Here is an 18958-nt window from a genome sequence, read left to right as displayed (position 1 = left end):
TGTTGACATAGCAGAACAAAGCAGAAAAAAATGAACAGTAACATCTGATCAGGACAACCAAAAATTACTTGGTAAAGTTTGGTCAGTACTTTATCAGAGGGCAAGTAAATTGTCTATGAAGGCATAAATATGAGCATGGCAAATATTACATTAATCAACTTGACCCTAAACCAATAATGTAAAATCAAAATCCAAAAAAAAGAAAAGTAACATGCTATTTATTAACACTGCTAAAATGTGGGGTGCTTGGGGATAATTTCAACCATGCAAGACAATAGAGGTTGACAAATTTGAACCTATACTATACCTGTAAAAATGTGTGAAACAGATTTTTAAAAGATAATAGAATCTAATATTTAACATTTTTTCATTTTGCTTTATTTATAATGCAAGGAGCAAGCTGACCAACAGAGAAATTATTATATTGAGGATGTTCAAATTAAATCCCCTAGAAGTAATCTGGAGCCTTTAGGATTTGTGATATTTTAAAGTCTGCATTGGAAATTTGAGAGAAAGGTAGTTCCATTTCTGTGTTTCTGAACAGCTTAAGTGTTGTAGGTAACTGGAAATCAAAGATCCTGTTTTTGAAGAAAGCTTCTGGGTAAGGCTTAGCTTAGCTTTTCTCCTAACAACTAGCTATATGGTAATTGAAATCCAAAGATAATAGCTGAAGGCCCCAAGAGTAAAGCCCTCCTGGAGAGCATCTTGCAGAAAGAAAAGCAATGGATTGATATAAAGCCAGGAATCAAGCCTCAAAGAACTGAATTCAATGCCAAACAACGTTTGATGATGTCACAGAAGTGGTCATCAGTGAATGTTACATCCCTCCAAATGCACCACCAGTGTTTGGACATATCTCAACACATGTCCTATCTTATACCTACTACACTCTACTTCATAGCCCTCACCCATCAGCACCACACATGTCCTTCTCTTTTCAGATAGGTATGGTGGTAGAGGCAAATAAATTGGAGGCTTTTAAGCGACATTTAGATAGGCACGTGGATGTGAGGGAAATGGAGGGATATGGACGTCATGCAGGTAGGAGGGATTAGTGTTTGAGTGTTTTTGGTTTGTTTTTTAGCTGGTTCAGCACAACATTTTGGGCTGAAGGGCCTTTTCCTGTGCTGTACCATTCCATGTTCTATAAGAACCTGGCTAGGTAATTAATTTAACATTTATAGCCACTAGCTTTGATGCTTGCTGTTTTCATGTACCCCTGTCCTGGCCTTCCTGGTGGAAGAGGTCACAAATTGAGAAGTGCTGTCAAAATAGCCAGGTGAGTAACTGTGGTATACTTTGCCCATGTCACATGCATGCTACTGGTGGAGGGAATGAATATTTGAGATGATTGGTGTGATGCCAATCGTGGTTTGTCCTTGATGGTGTTGAGCTTTTTGAGAAACAGTGGTGCTTATCTAAGCAAGTGGAGAAGATTCCACAATGCTCCTAACTTATGACTTATCCACAATGGAAAGGTTTGAAGTGTGTTGGTGAGTGATCCACCACTAGATTCCCAGCCTCTGATCTGCACTGTTAGCCGGAGTATTTATGCGGCTGGTCCAGTTGAGTTTCCGGTCCAGGATGATTCCCAAGAAGATGATGAAGGGTGACCCAGTGGTGGTGCAGTCATTAAATATCAAGGGGAGATTTAGACTCCTGCAGTTCTTTGTTGTGCAAATACTTGTCACGGCTTGCTGCATGTCTGAAAGCTCTGCAGGTTTTGCTGAATATAGGCATGGGCTGCTGCTTTTCTTGAGCAGTTGTAAATAGAACTGAACACTGCAGATATCAGCACACTTTTGACCTTACAACATAATGGAGGTCATTGATAAAGCAACTGAAGATGGTTGAGCCTAGGGGTCATCCATAGGGATGTCCAAGAGCTAAAATGATTAACCTTTGATATCCACTACCACATGCCAATTGTCCTGACTCAGCTGGAAACCCATACAACATTTCTTAATATTTGAGGCTGTGCCTCAAGTCTGCTCTGAATTCTTAGTTCATGCAGTGACTGAGTCATTTAGACAATTTCATCTGCACAGCACAGATGAAAAGCTTATTCCTGAAAAATTATGATGTTAAAGCAGTGAAGGCCAGAAAGGTTAAAGCTGACAGTTAAACAGAGCTTAACACTACAGCTGCCTCAAGAGAAGTCAAAGAACTGCAGATTCACAAGGGCAGCCGATACTTTTGTGGGAACACAGCTGTTATTTTTTTAATGGAGATAACAGTGGATGGAGATAATTTTATGAAGCTAGTCTCAAGATCTGAGAACCAGGACATCTCTTCATCTTAAGAGTATCCAAGACACCTTAGTGTCAATTGTATGCAAACTTCATTAACATTAGGGATCCCACTTAGGTCACCTGCACTTGCAAATTCCATTCTTAGGTCTGGCACTTACTTGGAGACAGCCATCAGATAATCTGTACTATTCCCCTGGGGACACAACATTAGCCCTCTCTGAAAGATACATAGAAGAGCTGAATGAAAGAGATCCCTCCCTAGCGGAGCCAAATCCAAATACTGAGCATGTGACAGATTGAGTTGAATTGGCAGGGAAGAGGGAAGAACGTTTGTGGTGTGGGAGTTGTTGGAGGGTTTTGATCCTAGAATTTAGGCTGGCTGTTAATTGAACCACACTAACACAACATTAAGGTGCTAACTATCATCTATGTTGGCAATAATAAGATCTTAAGTTATTTTAGGCACTTTTAGCTTAAAATGCCATCTTGCTAAAGGAATTGAAGCTCCTGTTAGGAACACCTACCTAGGAAGCTCATGAAGGAGCCAATTGGCATTTAAAGTGCAGCTAATTCTCCCTAAAGAGGCTGTTTGACATCCAACTTGTAACACCAAAATAAAAGTAACTGTTTGTAATCAGGAAAGACTATTGCTGTTGATTTCTTAAAAGGTATTATCATGTTCAGTTATCGCTGGAGCTGTGAAGACAACCTTGGAAACATAGGAAAAAACCTGCCAGGTTCCGGGGGCAATTTATCAAGAACTTACCAGCGCTCTAACAACATTTTTTTCCACGTTCATGGAGCACCCAATATGAGTAGGTGCTATGTTATTTCATTTTATGCCGACTGTGGTAACACTTGCCTCTGAGTCAAAATTGTAGATTCTCTTTCAGAGGCTTGAACCCAGTGTGATGTGCGTGGGAATCCGTTGGGTTGCCTGCTTTTGGATGAGACCATAAAGCAAGATTGTATTGGCAAAAAGTACTTACTGGATTTGGTATATTTTGAGGTAATGAATGCCACTATATACAGTAAAATAAGTTTTTTTTTCTAATAACACTTTAAAAGTGTTGTCAGAAGAAAAGGAGTGAGCATCTTGGTAGTTAATGGAAGGGGGAGCTTTTATTTGTGGCAAACAACTGAAGAAAGACATGAGCAAAACAGAGTGATGTAAGCTAAGGCACAAGAGGCAGGGAACGACGAAAGTGGAAGTAGGAAATCTCACTTCCTCTGGGCCATCGCCACCAGGAGTTATACTGTTATCGAAAAGGACCTACCATTTAGTCAGCCAGAGCACTAAAGTGGGTCTGACGAGCCTTCAAGTAACTAGGACTGAAGGTGGTATATTTGAATGCACGCAGTATGTGGAATAAGGTAGATGATCTTGTAGCGCAGTTAGAGATTGGCAGGTATGACGTGTGAGCATCACTGAGACAAGGCTGAAAGAAGATCATAGTTGGGAATTTAACATCCACGGATTCACCTTGTATTGATAGGACAGGCAGGTAGGCAGAGGGGGTGGGGTGGCTCTGTGAGAATGGATATTGTATCACTGAAAAATGATGCTGGAGAGGGAGTAATGGGGGGGACAAAGAAATGGCGGACAAACTAAAGTATTTTGCTTCAGTCTTCACTCTGGAAGACAACAGTTTATGGAAGAAATTCAAGAGTATCAGAGGGCAGAAGTGATTGTAGTTGCTATTACTAAGCGAAGGTGCTTAGGAAACTGAAAGGTATAAGTCATTAGACCAGATGACCTACACCGCAGGGTTCTGAAGGTGGTGCAGTAGCTGAAGAGATTGTGGAGGCATTAGTAATGATCTGTCAAGGATCACTAGATCGTGGAGGACTGGAAATTTTCAAAGGTCTCCACACTTTTTAAGAAGGGAAGGAGGCAGAAGAAAGCAAATTTCAGGCCCATTAGCCTGGGAAGATGTTGGAGACCATTATTAAAGATGAGGTTTCAGGGTACTTGGAGAAGTACAATAAATTAGGACAAAATCAGCATGGTTTCCATAAGGGGAATTCTTTGTGAGAATAACATGCAGGATAGACAAAGGAGAGGCAGTGGATGTTGTTTACTTGGATTTTCAGCAGGCCTTTGACAAGGTTACGCACATAAGACTGCTTAAGAAGATAAGAGCCCATGGTATTACAGGAAAGATAATAGCTTGGATATAAGGTTGAATGGAAGCAAAGAGTGGGAATAAAGGGGGTGTATTCTGGTTGGCTGCCGGTTTCTACTGGTGTTCCACAGGGGTCAATATTAGGACCAGTTCTTTTCACGTTATATGCCACTGATTTGGATGACACGATTGATGGATTTGTGGGCAAGTTTGCAGACAATACAATGATAGATGGAGGGGCAGGTAGTGTTGAGGAAGCTTAGAGCCTACAGAAGGACTAGGATAGATTGGAAGAATGGGCAAAGAAGTGCAGATGGAATATAGTGTAGGGAAGTGTATGGTCATGAACTTTGGTAGAAGGAATAAAGGTATAGACTGTTTTCTGCTTGCGGAGAAAATTCAAAATTCAGTGCAGGGAACCTTGGAAGTCTGCATGCAGGATTCCGTAAAGGTTAACCTGCCGGTTAAGTTGGTGATAAGGAAGGTAACTGCAATGTTAGCAATAGTTTCAAAAGGACTCTGATAGAAGAGCGAGAATGTAATGCTAAGGTTTTATAATACATCGGTCAGAGTGTACTTGGAGCTTTGTGAACAGTTTTGGACTCCTTATCTAGGAAATGATATACTGTACTAGCATGGGAGAAGATCCAAAGGAGGTTCATGAGAATGATTCTGGGAATGAAAAGGTTAATGTATAAGAAGCATCTGATGGCTCTGGGCTTTAACTCTTTGGAGTTTAGAAGATGAGGGAGGGGGATCACATTAAAACCCTTTGAATATTAAAAGCTCAAGGTAGAGTGGATGTGTAGAGGATGTTTCCCATGCTGAGAAAGTCTAGCACCAGAGGGCACAACCTCAGAATAGAGGGATGTCCATTTAGACTCAGATGTGAGGAACTTCTTTAGCCAGAGCCTGTTGAATCAGTGGAATTCATTGCCACGCATGGCTTTAGAGGCCAAGTCATTGAGTATATTTGAAGCCGAGACTGATAGGTTCTTGGTTAGTCAGGATATCAAAGGTTACGGGGAGAAAGCAGGAGAATGGGGTTGAAGGGACAATAAATATCCATGCTGGAATGGCAGAGCAGACTCGATAGGTCAGGAAGCCTAATTCTGCTCCTCTGTCTTATGGTCTAACTGCATGAAAATTTCATGTGATCTGAGATTGAGTTTTGAACTTACAATACCTATAAAAGTATTAACCCTCCCCGAGAAGTTCCCATGTTTTATTATTTTACAACATTGAATCACAGTGGATTGAATTTGGCTTTTTTGACACTGACAACAGAAAAAAACTCTTGTGTTAAAGGGAAAACAGATCTCTACAAAATGATCTAAATTAATTACAAATATAAAACACAAAATAATTAATTGCATAAGTATACACTCCCTTTAATATGACACACCAATTCATTACTGTGCAGCCAATTGGTTTTAGAAGTGACATAGTTAAATGGAGATCACTGTGTGCGGTCAAGGTGTTTCAATTGATTGTAGTAAAAAAAAATACACCTGTATCTAGAACGTCCAACTGCTGGCGAGTCAGTATTCTGACAAAAACTACACCATGAAGACAAAAGAACACTCCAAGCAACTCAGTGAAAAGGTTATTAAAAAGCCAGTCAGGAGATGGATACAAGAAAGTTTCCAAGACACTGAATAGCCCTTGGTGTACAGTTAACTCAATCATCAAGAAATGAAACGAATACAGCATAGCCGTAAATCTGCCTAGAGCAGGCCGTCCTCAAAAACTGAGTGACCGTGCAAGAAGGGGACCTATGACTGCTCTGGAGGAGTCACAAGCTTTAGTGGCTGAGATGAGAGAGACTGCACATACAACAACTGTTGCTTGGGAGCTTCACCAGTGGCAGCTTTATATGAGAATGGCAAAGAGAAGGCCACTGTTGAAAAAACAAACTGACATGAAATCTGGGTTAGACTTTGCCAGAAGGCATGTGGGAGACTCTGAAGTTGGTTCTATAGACTGGTGACATCAAAATTGAGCTTTTTGGGCATCAGACTTAACGCTATGTTTGGCAAGAGCCAAACACAGCACAACATCAAAAACATATCATTCCTACCGTGAAGCCTGGTGGTGGTTGCATCATGCTGTGGAGATGCTTCACTCCCTGGAATGCTTGTGAAGGTGAAGGGTAAAATGAATGCAGCTAAATAGAAGGAAGTCCAGGAGGAAAACCTGATGCAGTCTGCAAGAGAACTGCGACTTGGGAGTAGATTTGTTTTTCAGCAAGACAATGACCCCAAGCATAAAGCCAAAGCTACACAGGAATGGCTTAAAACAATAAAGCTAATGTCCTGGAATGGCCAAGTCAGAATCCAACTGAGAATTTATAGCTGAGCTTGAAAAGTGCTGTTCACTCACGATCTATCCATGCAATCTGACAAAGCTTGAGCAGTTTTGTAGAAAAGAATGGGGGAAAAATTGCAGTGTCCAGATGTGCAAAGCTGATAGAGACCTATCCACACAGACTCAAAGCTGTAATTGCTGCCAAAGATACTTCTACTAAGTACTGACTTGAAGGGGGAAAATACTTACAAAATCAATTATTTTGTGTTTTATATTTCTAATGAATTTAGATCACTATGTGGAGGTCTGTTATCACTTTGACACAAAAGAGTCTTTTTTCTGTTGATCAGTGTCAAAGAAAAGTTAAATCCACTGTGATTCAATGTTGTAAAACAAAACATGAAAATTCACAAGAGGAGTGAATACTATTTATAGGCACTGTAGATGTTTCTAGGTTGACACCTCCAGGTAGATTCAAATTATGGTAATCAGCCAAAGAGGCTGCTCCAATATTTCCACCCCCCATTTGCTTTCACCCTCCTCCACAGTGTACATAAATTACTGGGTCTGCTAAGTGAAGATCAGAACCGCTTATGTATTAAGTCAAGACAGCTGAGCCCAAGATTCATGAGTTGGCAGGTGTTTTTTTCCCATCTTGTCAGAGAATAATGATCCTGCCTATTGTACCTTAAAATGACCATTCTTTGGTTTTCACTTGTAATGCAAACTGAACACTGTCCACCAGTATCTCTGATCATCCTGATTTGGGTCAACTCCTGTGTTATTTGGGTCAACACAGTGTTATTTACTTGACGGTTAAGTTGCTGCATTTCGATGAGATCATAAAGCAACACTGCAGTGGCAAAAAAAACTACTGAATTTGGGATATTTTCAGATTATTAAAGCACATCTGTCAGAGAGATGTCTGTCAAGGGTCACTACTTATTCCACCACTTGTACGATGTAAACCTTTTGCCCCACAAAAGTGGGAAGTTAAGTGAATTGTAGGACAAAGAATTCTTGCCATAAAAGGCTGATGAGATTAGATAATTACATTTACAGTTGATAGACACCAGAATTATTTTGAGAATTACTGCAGCTCAACGTTCAACATAACCATCACATCCAAGCTCATCACCAAGACGTGGGCCTCTGTACCTCCCTTTGCAACTGGATACGTGAACTCCTCAATGGCAGATCTCAGTCAGTGAGCTGGTAACATCCCCTCCTTGTTGATCATCAGCGTAGATGCACCTGGGGGTGCATGCTTGTCCCTCTGCTCTAGACACAGGTGCAATGTCATTTTCAAAGCTGCCAATTGCAGGTGGCAGTGAGTCAACTTACCAGAGTGAGATAGGACAGCTGGTTGAGTGGTGCTGCAACAACAACCTCTTGCTCAATGTCAGCAAAACTAAAGAGCTGTTTGTGGACTTCAAGAAGGGGAAGGGGGATGAACATGTGGCAGTCCACATTGGAGGATTGACAGGGGAGAAAGTTAACAGCTTTAAATTCCTGGGTGTTAACATATCAGATGATGTTTCCTGGGCCCAGAACATAAGGGAACACACCAACATCTTTTCTTTACTTCAAAGGTTAAGAAGGTTTAACTTGTCATCGAACGCTCTAACAAATTTTTACAAAGGTACTGTTGAAAATATCCCAGCTACTTACATCTTGAGTAGGAATGAATCGGAACATAAAAAGCTGCAGAGAATAGTAGGCTCAGCCCAAAACATCTCAGGTACGTACATTGGTAGTACCTACAGGAGCTGCTGTATCAAGAAGGCAATATCTATCATCAAAGATCCCACCATCCAGACCATGGTGCAGCTACCATCGGGCAGGATGTACAGAATCCTGAAAACCCACACCACCAGTTTCAAGAGCAGCTATGTCCCTTCAACCAATCAGTTCCTTGAACCAACCAGCAAAACCATAATCACCACTGTTAAGCAGCATTATGACTTCTTTAATCACCTTACCACTAAAATTGACTTTTTTATTGCTCTAATTGTACTCTCTTGTAAAACGTGTCTAAGTTAGTTTGTTTTTCTTGTGGTTGCAGCATATATGATGCTATGTGCTTGTGATGCTGCTGCAGGTAAAATTTTCATTGCACCTGTGCATATTGCAATAAACCCAACATTGAATCACTACATATTTCTCTCTTTAGGTGCCATAACATGTAAATAGCCTTCATAACAAATCTTACTGACTAGCAAGATTTCAAACCTGATCCCTGAGCTGGCTGATCTGAGCCAGGACTGCAGCTGGGATACTACACCTGACCTTCAGGTGATGTTTCACCTGATGTAGGCATTTGTGATTTGACTTCCAGTGCAACTTGGTGGAAAATGACTTTTTCATTTTCAGCAGTGGACAATATCTTGCTGAACTGTAGCCTCCATAATTCAGAAACCATCCACCACTCATAAACTGGAAAGGCAGGTTGTGGAGGTTGTGAAACCATACTTAGTGGTGTCACTATCTATAAATAAGATGGAGGATCCAGCTTTTATAGGTATTTTGACATATGTTTTTGTTTTTTTTACTGACTAAAGGTTGGAGCTGACTAGAAATTGTCTGAAGTTAGGGAAAACATCGCAGCGCCCTGGCAGAGGTATTGGGAGATGGCTAACATTGTGCATTGTTATGAAGGGCTACAAAGACAAGCCAGAGAACTATAGGTAACATCTGTGGTGGGGCAAGTTACTGGAGGAACAGGATCCACCAGCATAAGGACTGATAGTTGATAGCTAGCATGTCTCTATACTTGTCTCTATCTATCTAAGTACTTGTACACCCAGTCCCTTAGAGTACCTTTCAATAACTTGTCCCATAAATTTGATGAAATTTTTTGAAATAGTAATAAAGAAGATTGACAAGGGAAAGGCAGTACATGAGTCAAGGCAGGTGACAGAGGCTTCTGTAGGTGAACACTTCGCATCTTGTGATCATAATGCCATTAGTTTCAAGGTAATTATGGAAAAGAATAGGTCTTGTCCTTGGGTTGATACTCTCAGTAGGAGAAATGCCAATTTTGATGGTATCAGAAAAGATCTAGCAAGTGTGAATTTGGCCAGGTTGTTTTCTGGCAAAAGTGTACTTGTTAAGTGGGAGGCCTTCAAAAGTGAAATTTTGAAAGTACAGTTTGTATGTTCCTATCGGGGGAAAAAAGGCAAGGGTAACAGTGTTAGAGAACCTTGGTTTTGGAGAGAGATTGAGGCTCTGATTATAAAAAAGGAGATGCAAGGCAGGTAGGAAGAAATGAGGTACTTGTGGAGTATAGGTAGAGAACACAAAAAGGAAGTTGGGAGGGTTAAAAGAAAACATTAGGTTGCATTAGCAGACAAGATGAAGGAAATTCCCAAGGGATTCCATCAACCCGTGCTTCTTTGGACTGTGGGAGGAAACTTGAAAACCCAAACAAAAAGCATGCAGTCACAGAGACTCCTTACAGGCAGTGATAGAAAATATCTCTGGCCACTGGGGCTAACCACTATGCTACCATGCCACCCACAGCTGGTCCTCTTGAAGAACAGAGTGTAATAATTGAGATGGAGGAAATCTTAAATGAACCTTTTGCATCTGTTCATACATAGAAGATGGACATAGATTTGATAGAGTGAGGCAAAGCAGCAGTGACCCTGTACAGATTACAGAGAAGGAGGTGTTTGCTGTCTTGGAGGCAAATTAGGATGGATAAATCCCCAGGGCCAGACAAGTGTTCCCTCAGACCCTATAGGAAGGAGGTTAGTACAAAGAGGCCCTAGCTGATAGATTTAAAACATTCTTAGCCACGGGTGACGTGCTAGAGGAATAGAGAATAGCTAATATTGTTCCTTTGTTTAAAAAGGCTCTAAGAATAAGCCAGGAATTTATGCGCCAGTGAGCCTGACATCAGTAGTGGGAAAGTTATTGGAAAGTATTCTAAGAGACTGGATGTAGAAGTACTTGAATAGACAGGGACTGATTAGGGATAGTTAACTTGGCTTTGTGTGATAGGCCATGTCTAATCTATCTTAGAATTTCAAGGAAATTACCAGGGAAGTTAATGAAGCATGACAGTGGATGTTGTCTATATGGACTTTAGCAATGCTTTTGACAAGGCCCCACATTGGAGGTTGGTCAAGAAGGTTCAGTCACGTGCTCGCTTCGGCAGCACATATACTAAAATTGGAACGATACAGAGAAGATTAGCATGGCCCCTGCGCAAGGATGTCACGCAAATTCGTGAAGCAATTTTATTTAAAAGAAAAAAAGGTTCAGTCACTTGGCACTCAAGACGAGATAGTAAATTGTATTAGACATTGACCGCCTGTGAAGCCAGAGAGTGGTAGCAAATGGCTGCCCCTCTGTCTAGAGGCCTGTGACTAGTGTGTTCCGCAGGGATTGGTGCTGGATCCATTGTTGTTTATATTTACATCAACTATCTGGTTGATAATGTAGTTAACTGGGTCAGCAGATTTCTGGATGACATCAAGACGGGGGGTGTAATAGATGGTGAGGAAGACTAACAAAGCTTTCAGCAGGATCTGGACCTGTGAGAAAAATGGGCTGAAAAATAGCAGATGTAATTTAATGCAGACAAAAGTGTGAAGTGTTGCATTTTGAGAGGACCAATCAGGGCAGGTCCTACACAGTGAGTAGTAGGGCACTGAGGAGTATGGTAGAACAGAGGAATCCGGGAAAACACATTCATCATTCATTGAAAGTGATATTACAGTTAGATAGGTTCATAAAGGAAGTTTATGGCACAATGACCTTCCTAAATGAATGTATTGAATACAGGAGTTGGGATGCTATGTTGAATTGTATAAGATGTTGGTGAGGCCTGTTTGGAGTATCGTGTCCAGTTTTGGTCACCTACCTACAGGAAAGATGTCAATAAGATTGAAAGCGCACAGAGAAATTTTACAAGGATTTTGCTGGGACTTGAGGACCTGAATTATAGGAAAAGGTTGAATAGGTTAGGACTTTATTCCCTGGAGCATAGAAGATTGTAGGGAGATTTGATAGATGTATAAAAAATTATGTGGAGTACAGATAGAGTAAATGTAAGCAGGCTTTTTCCACTGAAGTTGGGTAAAACTACATACAACTAGAGGTCATGGGTAAGGGTGAAAAGTGGAATGTTTCAGGGGAACATAAAGTGGAACAACTTCACTCTGAGGGTGGTGAAGTGTGGAATTCCCTGCCAGAAGAAATGATGGATGTGGGTTCAATTTCAATATTTACTGGTAAGAGAAATTTGGATAGGTACATGGATGGGAGGGTTATAGGGGGCTATGATCCAGGTGCAAGTTAATGGGTCTTGGCAGATTAATGGTTCAGCATGGACCCAAGGGCCTGTTTCTGTGCTGTAGTGTTCTATGACTCTATATTCTCTACACAAGCTTTAACAAGGCCTTTGATTAAGTCTTGTATGAAGATTAGTTCACCTGGAATTTGGGGTGAGCTAGTCGAATTGAAATGAATCTGGACAATGTTTATAGACAATGGATTTGTAATAAAGACAGACAAGAAAAAGTTTACAAAACGTGAAAGATTTTCTTGTACTGTATTTCTTTATACCCTTCAATTAATAAATAAAATCAGAAGTATGTGGTTTTTCAATTTTCAATCCAAATATTCATAATCTGCATATCATATTAGAAACATTTAAAGTGTTGCACAGTTTGCAGGCTGTGTAAGCATTTCCTACTCAGAGCAATGATTGGTCCCTGCAGCTGTAAAAATAAATTAATAAATTAGAGGGAATGTTGTTTGTAGGACAGGGAGGTCCAAGGGTAGAAGTACATAGTTTCCTGAAAGTGGCAACACAGGCAAACTGAGAGATGAAGGAGGCATTTGGCATACTTACCTTCATCTGTCAGGGCACTGAGTACAAGAGTGGGGATGTCATGTTGCATTTGTACAAGATGTTGGTGAGAACACACTTGGAGTATTCTGCACAGTTCTGGTCTCCCAGTTACAGGAAAGATGTCATTAAGCTGGAAAGGATGCAGAAAAAAATCACAAAGATGTTACCAGGACTGAAAGGCTTAAGTTATAAGGAGAAGGTAAATAGGCTGAATTTTTTCCCTGGAGCATAGAGGCTGAGAGGTGATCAGTCAAGGTGTATGAAAATAATAGAGTATAAAATTGAGTACTGTAGATAAGCTGGATGGTCAGAGTCTTTCTCCCAAATTAGGAGAGTCTAAAACTGTAAGACATAGATTTAATCTGAGGGGATTTAAAAGGGTCCTGAGGGACAACTTTTTCACACAAGGATGATGAGTATATGGGATGAGCTGCCAGCTGAAGCTGTCGAGGTAGGTACAAATACTATGTTTAGAAGACACCTAGTCTAATACAGTGATTTAAAAAAGGTTTAGATGGATAAGGGGCAAACACAGGCAAATTGGGTTAGCTCTGGTGGACATCTCAGTTAGCATGGACAAGTTGGGCTGAAGGGCATGTTTCTGTGCTGTACAATTGTATAACTCTGACTCTCAACCGCCATGTTCCTATTAACTAATTCAGAATTTTATACTCAACATGGCTATGTGGGTTCCAACCAACAACTCCCAGTCTTCTGTGTCCTTAAATATCAGTGCTCCAGGAACAGGACTACTCAAATTACTGTATATAATTAATGTGATTTGTTTTTGTTATATAATATCTTTGAATTGTAATTGGGTTGTTGAGTCTGCTAATAAACAAGTGCACATTGATATTTTTATGCATGGCAGTTAGTAGAACACTTATAAAATTTATATTCATTTACAAGGGGAATTGACCTTCCAGGTTCAAACATTACAGACATGCCCCATATCAATTCAAACACCCTCGATCATTATTTCAGCCCCCAGCAGGAATTCTCTTTTTTTACAGTCCTATGGGAAGATGTTTGTTGCTTTTGCATCAGTAGCAGTGGCAAATGTTACTTATGAACATCGGATATCACACTTGATGAGAGGCCCAACTACTGAGAGTGTAAACGAGGCCAGTGTTCCACTAGTCATTGCATTAAGTATGATTTAAGTGATGTATTTGGTTTGAACAGTATCTATCTGCAAAGATCTCAGCCATCTATTAGACCTTGAAAGCTTGTATCAGACTACATGGATATGTGTATGTGCCCTTTGGTTTCATTAATCATATCAGGTATGGAAAGGGTAGTAAGTAGGCAGTGAGTCTGATGGTCGAGATGTGATAGAAGATATGTATCTTGCCCTATAGTGCAGTGAGGGTGAGAGAACTATGAATACATTCATAATCTGTGATCTGAAAATATTTCTACAATCATCTGGGTTATTCAAATGAGCTTGACCACCAAATTGCTAAAATTTAGGAGTCCAGCTGCTAAAATCATAACTTGTAGGAAGTTGTACAGTAATTTTTGATTGATGACCAGCCTTTCCGGTGGTTCCCTATGTGCCTGGCTTTGGGAGTATAACATGGAATCAAATTCTCACTGTTTAATTATGCTGTGAAAAAAATCAAGCCATTCATTCACATGTGAATGAGAAACCAATCTGCAGTTTCTTGTTTGGCTCCTGAGTTTATCAACCCACAACAGTCTAAACCAGTTGAAACCTGTTCTTGCCTCGACCCCCTTGCTGCCACTCCTGAGAGAGTTTCTCATTTGCATTGAACAGGGAAACTCTTCCCTCTACAGCAAATGAATCAGGCAAGAAGCACATATTCTTCCCCTTCTTCAACATCTCTCTTTTCTCGGATGGATACCACATTAACTGATATTATTAACAGATCCCTCTTCTTGGATGTTACCCTTCTTTGAAAATAGTTTTTAATATCGATTTCCTCACAGTCCCCTTCCAAACTACGGCACATCTCCAACATTCTTTACTGGAGCATGTTGTTCCCTCCAAAATCTATGCCCATCATCCTCACTGGTCTGAATCTGAACCTGTTTGTGCCCATACCACATTATTGCGGATAAGACCATAAGACGTAAGACAAAGGAGCAAAAGTCAGCCATTCGGCCCATCGAGCCTGCTCCGCCACTTTATCATGAGCTGATCCATTCTCCCATTTAGTCCGACCCCCCTAGCCTTCTCACCATAACCTTTGGTGCCCTGGCTATTCAGATACCTATCAATCTCTGCCTTTAAAAACACCCAATGACTTGACCTCCACTGCCACCCATGGCAACAAATTCCACAGATTCACCACCCTCTGGCTAAAAAATTTCTTTGCATCTCTGTTCTGAATGGGCGCCCTGCAATCCTTAAGTCATGCCCTCTCATACTAGACTCCCCCACCATGGGAAACAACTTTGCCACACTCTGTCCATGCCTTTCAACATACAAAATGTTTCTATGAGGTCCCCCCTCATTCTTCTAAGCTCCAAGGAATACAGTCCAAGAGTGGTCAAACATTCCTCATATGTTAACCCTCTCATTCCCAGAATAATTCTAGTGAATCTTCTCTGAACCCTTTCCAACGTCAGCACATCCTTTCTTAAATAAGGAGCCCAAAACTGCACACAGTATTCCAAGTGAGGTCTTAGCAGTGCCTAATAGAGCCTCAACATCACATCTCTGCACCTATACTCTATTCCTCTAGAAATGAATGCCAACATTGCATTTGCCACCTTCACCACTGACTCAACCTGGAGGTTAACCTTAAGGGTATCCTGCAAAAGGACTCCCAAGTCCCGTTACATCTCAGAACTTTGAATTCTCTCCACATTTAAATAATAGTCTGCCTGTTTATTTCTTCTACCAAAATGCATGACCATATACTTTCCAACATTGTACTTCATTTGCCACTTCTTTGCCCATTCTCCCAATCTATCCAAGTCTCTCTGCAGACTCTGTTCCCTCAGCACTACCAGCCTCTCCACCTATCTTTGTATCATCAGCAAACTTAGCCACAAAGCCATCTATTCCATAATCCAAATCGTTGATATACAATGTAAAAAGAAGTGGCCCCAACATGAACCCCTGTGGAACACCACTGGTAACCGGCAGCCAACCAGAATGGGATCCCTTTATTCCCACTCTGTTTCCTGCCAATCAGCCAACGCTCTATCCATGTATGTAACTTGCCCATAATTCCATCTTGCTGTTATCTTGTTTAGCAGCCTCATGTATGGCACTTTGTCAAAGGCCTTCTGAAAATCCAAATACACAACATCCACTGCATCTCCCTTGTCTAGCCTACTTGTAATTCCCTCAAAAAAAAAATTGCAGTAGGTTTGTCAGGCAGGATTTTCCTTTAAGGAAACCATGCTGAGTTCTGCCTATCTTGTCATATGCCTCCAGGTACTCCGTAACCTCATCCTTGACAATTGACTCCAACAACTTCCCAACCACTGATGTCAAGCTAACAGGTCTATAATCTCCTTTTTGCTTCCTTGCCCCCTTCTTAAATAGCAGAGTGACATTTTCAATCTTCCAGTCCTCCTGAACCATGCCAGAATTTATTGACTTTTGGACGATCTGTGCTAATGCCTCCGCAATCTCCACAGCTACTTCCTTCAGAACACGAGGGTGCATTCCATCTGGTCCGGGAGATTTATCTACCCTTAAACTATTCAGCTTCCTGAGTACTTTCTCTGCCGTAATTATGACTGTACACATTTCTCTTCCCTGACACCCTTGGGTGTCCGGTATACTGCTGATGTCTTCCTCAGTGAAGACTGATGCAAAATACTCGTTCAGTTCCTCCACCATCTCCTTATTTCTCATTACAATTTCTCCAGCATCATTTTCTATCAGTCCTATATCTACTCCCACCGGTCTTTTACTCTTTATATACTTGAAAAAGCTTTTAGTATCCTCTTTGATATTATTTGCTAGCTTCCTTTCATAGTTCATCTTTTCCCTCTTAATGACCTTCTTAGTTTCCTTTTGTAAGCTTTTAAAAACTTCCCACTCCTCTGCCTTCCCACTAATTTTTGTTTTCTTGTGTGCCCTCTCTTTTGCTTTTACTTTGGGTTTGACTTCTGTTGTCATCCTTTTTCCATTCGAAAATTTCTTCATTTTTGGAATATATCGGTCTTGCACCTTCTCGCACAAACTCCAGCCACTGCTGCTCTGCCGTCCTTCCTGGTAGTGACCCTTTCCAGTCAACTTTGGCCAGTTCCTCTCTCATGCCACTGTAATTTCCTTTACTCCACTGAAATACCGACACATCGGATTTCGGCTTCTCTTTCTCAAATTTCACAGTGAATCATGTTATGATCACTGCCTCCTAAGGGTTCCCTCACCTCAATCTCTCTAATCACCTCTGGTTCATTACACAATACCCAATCCAGTACAGCTGATCCCCTAGTGGGCTCAACAACAAGCTGTTCTAAAAAGCCATCTTGTAGACATTCTACAAATTCTCTCTCTCCTGAGATCCAGTGCCATCCTGATTTCACCAATCCACTCGCATGTTAAAATCCCCCACAATGATCATAACTCTGCTCTTCCGGCAAGCCTTTTCTATTTCCTGTTGTAATTTGCAGTCCACATCACTGCAGCTGTTTGGAGGCCTCTATATAACTGCCATCAGGGTCCTTTTACCCCTGCAATTTCTTAGCTCTACCCATAAAGATTCTGCACCTTCCGATCCTATGTCACCTCTTTCTAATGATTTAATATCATTTCTTACCAATAAAGCCACACCACCCCCTCCGCCTACCTGCCCATCCTTCCGATACACCGTGTATCCTTGGACATTCAGCTCCCAGAGACATGCATCCTTTAGCCACGTCTCAGTGATGGCCACATTATCATACCTGCCTATCTGTAGCTGTACGACAAGATCATCCACCTTATTCCTTATGCTGCGTGCATTTAAGTATAACACCTTAAGTCCGGTATTTGGTACTTTTTGCTTTGATTGCACTGCAACTCATCCCAATAGCTGCAAATTTGCCCCATCACCCGCCTGTCCTTCCTGACATCTTTACTGCTCACTATCTTAGATTTATTTCCATTTTACCTCTCCTCCGCTCTATCATTCCGGTTCCCATCCCCCTGCCAAATTAGTTTAAACCCTCCCTAACAGCTCTATTAACCCTTCCCACCAGAAAATCGGTCCCCTTCGGGTTCAAGTGTAACCCGTCCTTTTTGAACAGGTCTTGCATCTCCCAGAACAGATCCCAATGATCCAAGAATCTGATGTCCTGCCCCCTGCACCAGTATCTCAGCTACGCATTCATCTGCCTGATCCTTCTATTCTTGCCCTCGCTAGCATGTGGCGCAGGTAGCAATCCTGAGATTACTGCCCTGGAGGTCCTGCTTCTCAGCTTCCTTCCTAACTCCTGGAAATCTCTCTTCAGGGCCTCCTCCCTTTTCCTATCTATATCATTGGTACCAAGATGTACCAAAACAGCTGGCTGCTCACCCTCTCCCTTCAGAATATTCTGGACCCGATCCGAGACATCCTGTACCCTGGCACCTGGGAGGCAACACACCATGGAGGTATTTCTATCAGGCTCACAGATTCTCCTGTCTGTTCCCCTGACTATGGAATCCCCTATGACTACCGCATTCCTCTTCTCCCTCTTTCCCTCCTGCACAACACTGCCAGGCTCAGTGCCAGAGACCCGGTCACCGTAGCCATCCCCTGTCAGGTCAACCCCTTAACAGTATCCAAAATGATATACTTGTGGCTGAGGGGGGCAGCCACTGGGGTGCTGTCCACCTATCTGGGCATTTCCCTTCCCTCTCCTGACAGTTACCCAGTTTTCTGACCCCTGTAGCCTAGGGATGACTACCTCCCTGTAGCTCCTGTCTATCACCTCTTCTCTTACCCTAATAAGCAGTAGGTCATCAAGCTGCAGCTCCAGATCCCTAACACGGTCTCTGAGGAGCTGCATCTCGGTGCACCCGGCACAGATGTGGCCATCAGGGAGGCTGGAGGTCTCCCAGGATTCCCACATCTGACACCCGGAACAAAGCACTAACCCTGCAGACATGCTACCTAATTCTACAGGACTGAAACAAGGAAAAATAAGTCCACTCACCCACTTACTTCACCAAACACACAAACTTTTTAAACCATTAGCTCATACCGTTAGCTGTGTGAGTCCTGCTGTTCCTCCATCTGTCCGGGCCGACTCACCAAGGGGTAAAATAGAGTTGGTGCCTCGCTCCCACCTCTTCCCATTACTGCCTAAGCCTGTTGAGTCAAAGCCCTACACTCTGCTGCCACTCACTCCGCTGCCCGCTGTATAGGGTGGTCTTTTTAAACTCTCCGCACTGTCCTGTCTACGTCACACACCTGTGCAGTCTCACCCTTTTTGTACTCCAAGAAGATTTTTTTTTA

General features: G+C 41.8%; 1 protein-coding gene and 1 non-coding gene across 2 annotated transcripts in view; both read left to right on the top strand.

The window, feature by feature from the left end:
- si:ch211-130h14.4 (uncharacterized) overlaps positions 1 to 18958 on the top strand; it is a 181094-nt gene that overhangs the window by 138230 nt on the left and 23906 nt on the right. The gene's annotated exons all lie outside the window — the stretch shown is intronic.
- LOC132403346 (U6 spliceosomal RNA) lies at positions 10832 to 10938 on the top strand. Its single transcript, XR_009515252.1, has one exon. It is a non-coding gene; the product is annotated as a U6 spliceosomal RNA (small nuclear RNA).

This window comes from Hypanus sabinus, chromosome 12 (genome assembly GCF_030144855.1).
Source record: "Hypanus sabinus isolate sHypSab1 chromosome 12, sHypSab1.hap1, whole genome shotgun sequence".
Classification (NCBI taxonomy): domain Eukaryota; kingdom Metazoa; phylum Chordata; class Chondrichthyes; order Myliobatiformes; family Dasyatidae; genus Hypanus; species Hypanus sabinus.
The sequence above is the reverse complement of the archived record's forward strand: the minus strand, read 5'-3'. Positions and strand labels throughout refer to the sequence as shown.